The following is a 5,777-nucleotide window of genomic DNA, read 5'->3' on the forward strand; positions in this document are numbered from 1 at the left end:
TGTTGGGAAATGGCGTTAATAGTAGATAGAAACTGAACTTTTACGAAATGTATACAGTGGAACAAAACAGTAAAGATGAAGATTGGGAAATATCATGGTGTATGTGTCTTGCACACACCGATAATTGGGTTCATTGGATCCAATGTGATACAGATTATTAATTTCCACTCTTCTTTTTTGATTCCTATTCACCGTTATTACTTTTCTATCAGGTTGCAGTTGTTGTATCGTAAACTACTATCTATATGAGTTTGAATTAACTATATTTGTATATGATAGATTACACCACTTTAGAAGTTTCAAGTGTTCAGTGATATGATACCAAACGCTACCAATTGTGATAACCTTATGATTATTAACTTCTGATAATAGTAGACTTGGAATTAATATTAATAGATAACTTGGATAGATAAAAGATGTAGACTCACTCTATATCTCCAGACCTAATAATAAAAATGTAACTTTACCAATATAACTAATATTAACTAAGTAATACATACTACATAATGCGATCCATGATCTAACTTAACACTTTTTTTAGATCTCATATTTAATTACCAACAATTATTAATAGTTAATAGCTACCTGGACTCTTACTATATGCATTATCTATGAGACATAATAGAAGTTATTGTTGAGAATTAGCACCTTTATGTATTGAATAAACCAGATATATTCTCAACTGTATTCTATGACTATTATGTAATTATTTGTACACAGAATTATAGCAATGTTCTTTACTTTTTATGCAGAACATGCTTTTAATAATATACAAAAAGTGCAAATAAAATTAAGGTACGATACGAGGAAATCTTTAGTTTTATTTATATGGACATCAAGTAATTTTCCTCCACGAATAGTAAAATATGTACAAATAGTTTCGTTGTTTGTTATCTGTTATAATCTCATTTTTTCTATGTATTTCATTCTGGAATATTTTATTTCAAGAGAATAAGAAAATTTATCTAAGATGTTATTGACACTAGCAGTCATATGTTAATTCATGGTCTCTGTATCAAAATCTTTTTAAAAATTATTATAATATTAACATGATGAACTGATATAAACTTATAATAGAATATTGGTAGTATGATGAGTTCTCAGTTTACTTATAGTAGGGTTGGTGGTGCTGTAAATTTATCTCATGTTGCTTAGTTTTTTATTCTACATAACTAAAATACATGATATTGTGTCACTCATTTAATATGATAAATTTAGATTACTAAAGATATCTTCAATTATATTTCAATAAGCCATAAACACAGCAATACCCTATAACACCACGACAATATCTCACTAGTCAGATTTATTTCTACACATTATATTCTCTTCTCTCTATCATACATTTAATATTTTAAAGTGCTATGTCCATTAATACACCTACTTTTACTGACATCCCAGTAATAGCTACCATAACATTACACTACCTACTACAACTATCACTTTGCACAATACTATCTTTTATTGTGTATTATGCCATACCATAGCAAACAATATAGAATAGCCACTTATTCATTCTTACATGACTTTTTTGATCTATACCTACTAGTTGGTTAAAACAGCACTGTTTGTAGAACTGTAACTGCCAACATATGCTAAAATTGTCTTCTTATCTTTTCATTCTTTTTCTTTTCTGAAATCCAATTTTTCTTAAATTCCAAAACTTTTTTCAATCAAATAAAAACAACTCAAACAGATATCAATCACTGCACCACACAAACACTGATGTAAACAATACAAAGGAAACCTGCTTACAGACAAGAACACATCCTCAGTTGAGATCTATGCATTTCACAAATTCACATTATATAACATTGAGATACTACCATTCAACATGATATAATTATGCCATAAATATATTTGATACAGCCAACCAAGATATCCTTAACTACAGAGAGTATATTCACGACAATCCACTTTGTACATGGGTTATTACTAAGGAAGATATTTATAAACAAAATACATCTATCTTTATGGTATGGTTGCTCTATTGCTATGAGTATTTACAAATACATAAACACAAACACTTACAGTATCTTCCCCCTAAATGATATAATCTGATAACATATCAATTTCACATAGTGATCACTTCAATACTACTATCATGAAATCTATCCGTATATATGAACCTCACAGTATAATTATCAACACTATGCCAACTACCATCGTACTACTACCCAACTACATCACAAATATTGCATTAAAATCACTCACAAAAATACACCCTACCAATAACCAAGATTAAATTTCTTCATGAAAATTTATTCATTATTACTGACTGTCAAGTGGTAAAATTCCATAACACTGTTGTCAGTTCTTACAACACCAACATAATATCCAACAATCAACAGTATTAAATCAAATAATACACATGGATGAACTTGTGAATATATTGTAATTAAAAACAAAAATGGTTTAAGTGTGGGATACACAACAGAAAGTAGGTTTTGTGCTGATCTGTAGGAATTATTTTATCTGAGTTACCATATTTATATACAATTGAGAAAAGTGGAATAGTGTTCGTTTTGAGTATTACTATCAAATGATAAGTTGATTTTTCCTACTTTATACAGTGTTATCTAACTTATTCAAACAAAGAACGTTAGTTTAGCTTGAGTAATCAATTTACAAGATGTTATGAGATATTTAATACAATGAAACAGGAAGTTTTTTTCTATGAAACAGCAGCTTTCAGCAAATGTCTATCTTTTGTGGATAACAATTAATGTCATATAGTGTATTAATGCTATGAGTTATACGTGGGTTAGGTGTAAAGTTTTTTATTGTGCTTTTATATGATTTCACTCTCTAACTTTTGAACATATACTGAATGATATCCAATACAGTTACGTGAATTATCCTCCAGTCATTTTTGGCTTAGTTCTCTAATGAATTGTACAACATCAATACTTTCCCAATTCAAATGTTTTTAGTTGTAATTGCTATTTAGTCAATTAGTGGTAGTGCAAAATCATCTGCTGTTAGAATATTGAAATTTACAATGATGATGCCATTAGATAAAGAAAAATAAATTTGGAGACATATTAAATTTTTATAAAAGTTTATACCAATACCAGTAGATGCCATTCTTGTTGGAATAAAATTTACCACATGATTTATTAACAATCAAGTTATTTTATTTGTACATTTGCATGTATTGAAATGATTAAAAGTTGAAATGTTCTTTGATCAATTAAAATTTATTGAGATTGAAAAAGATAAGGAGTGAGAAAGAGTTAGGGGTATAGTATATAGAGACCTGTTTGAGTTGGTGTATTACATAAGCCAGAAATGTTTAACTTGTTAGATAGTAAGATGTTATTTAGTATAGTTGTAATGATCATTATTGATACGTTACTTAATGATTAAACAAACATATTAATATATAAATTCCTATTAAGAGTATAAAAGCATTCTAAATAATGATAGCTTTCTTGGTTGGAATATGAATAATTAATAATATTAATAACACCCAAAATATATTCAGTAAGTAATAGTAGCGGGTTTAATTATTGCTCATATAGATTATCATCTTTTTCTATCTCATTGTCATAGTGTTATATTAGTATTGGGATAATCAAAGAGATCATTTTAATATAATGAATTGTAGTATCACAAATAATTCTGTTAAATTAACACAATTAATAATCTACAAGTATGATGTTTATAATACAGATTATATTTATAAATACATCATTGGAAGAATTGTTAGATCATTTATAACAGATTAAGTAGTTTAAAGCATGTTAGTTATGTTCTTGTTCTAATACTTATATTCATATTGGTAATATTACAGTTAAGATCCAAGATAGCACACATTTTAGAGTAGATAACAACACAGTCCTAGTATAATAATTAATAAGTTATTATACATATTCAGAGTTTGTTTATATTATTTATTATCCAGAATGTTTAAGGTTGCAATTTATTTCAAGATTTATGCTGCTATGTCTAACAAAGAGTAATAAAATTATCAGATGACTGGGATATGAATAGAATAAATAATGTTCATTTCTAAGCCATAAAATACAATTAATATATCCATGTAAGTTTGAAGATTCATTATTTATTCCTGTTATCATTTCGTAGTCAGTTGATATTCTGTTCATATGATAGTTATTCAATCTACAATAAAATAATATGCAATCATTTCTTTTAGACTGAAGATATTAATGGGAAGTGTTTGGATATTCTTAGATAATCATATTTATAAAGAAGTTATATCATTGATGGATATCTTCCCTAATGATGGTATATGTATTAAGTAGGTTGTCTATAGCTTAAAATATTCCAGTTGGTTGTATTGAGTATAGGTAAATGTAAGATGGCATAATCACATTATATCAAATAATGGTTTGCTAATGTTCAAAGTTATATCATATGAAAGTGAGTGGATCATAGTTGATCGCTTACAAACCAGTGTGTCTATCCTGTTTACATATCTGTTGGAGTGGTTGTTATTGTTGTTGATTCTTGCAAAATATTTTTTCGATTTTAAAAAAAAGTAAGGTGATCTTGGATGGGATTGATAGTCAAGAGGTGATGGTATGTGATATTGAGAGTAATCGAGTAAAATGTGATGTAATATATATCGATGATAGTTATAAAAAAGGAATATGAGATATCAGTATAAGAAGACCTGTTTAAATTAAGTTAAGAGTAAACAATTCATCAGTACAATTTGTTATGTTATTTTCATTTAATGTGAATGTGTTTTATATCGATGGTAAATGCATAGTCTAACAGTGATGTTATAGAGTTATTAAGTGAATAGAAATATAATTAAAGCTAGTTGGTTGTTAAGACTAGTTCAGTTCAAATAGATGTTAATGTTGTAAATAATATTGTATGTTATGGAATGCATTGTTTCAAAAAAAATTGTATTAGAGATCGTTAGTGATATTATCATAGTAAACATGGATATAAGTATTAAACATCATAGTAAATTGCAATCTAGAGTAATTGTGGTATGCTATACTGGAATATGATATATCAATGTAATATTTAATACAGTTATTGAATAGGAATAAAGACAGTTCAGAGAATACAGAAAAGGTTTGTGAAACTGTATTAAAGTAGTTGTATTATCAGCTGAGAATGTATATTCATATCTAGCTTATATTTTATCATGATGCTAAGGTGAATACAAAATAGTTCAATACATCAGATCTCTCTTTTAATTGATGAAAGATACTTCCATGTTATTTTTTTTTTGTTTTCATATTTTCATTCCTTCATGTTTGAAAAAAAGAGAAAGCCATTTGGAAATGCAAATTTGTTCTGCTAAATTTTCACAAAAACATTTCCACGGCCTCGAAGAATTTGTGATTTTCTGTGAAATTCAAAAAGGGGAGTTGGAAAAACAAAAACAAAATGAGTTGTTCCGTGGAAAAATAAAGGTTCCGCGGAAAAAACAACATGGGACAGAGAATTGATGGTGTCACGAAGAAGAGAACAGAGACGTAAGGAAGGGTAATATAGAGAATACATTTGGTAATGTATATATGTATCGAGAGCTAGAGAGTAGTAGAATCTGGTGGTGGTTATAAAAATGTTGAAATAGAATATTTATAAATTTGGAAAATGGAGAGTGAAATTATTATGTAGTTAAAAAAAGATAGGATTGGTATGGAAACAACTACGCGATTGCACCTTTTTTTGTATTAAATATTTAAGACAGAGTAAGTGTCTATATATATTGCAATTGTTGAGAATGAGCACCTTTATTTGGATATATCGTAAACATTCTCAATATTATATTAAACAGATTTAGTATA

This window comes from Arxiozyma heterogenica, assembly GCF_036370985.1.
Source record: "Arxiozyma heterogenica strain weizmannii chromosome Unknown scaffold_15, whole genome shotgun sequence".
Lineage (NCBI taxonomy): Eukaryota > Fungi > Ascomycota > Saccharomycetes > Saccharomycetales > Saccharomycetaceae > Arxiozyma > Arxiozyma heterogenica.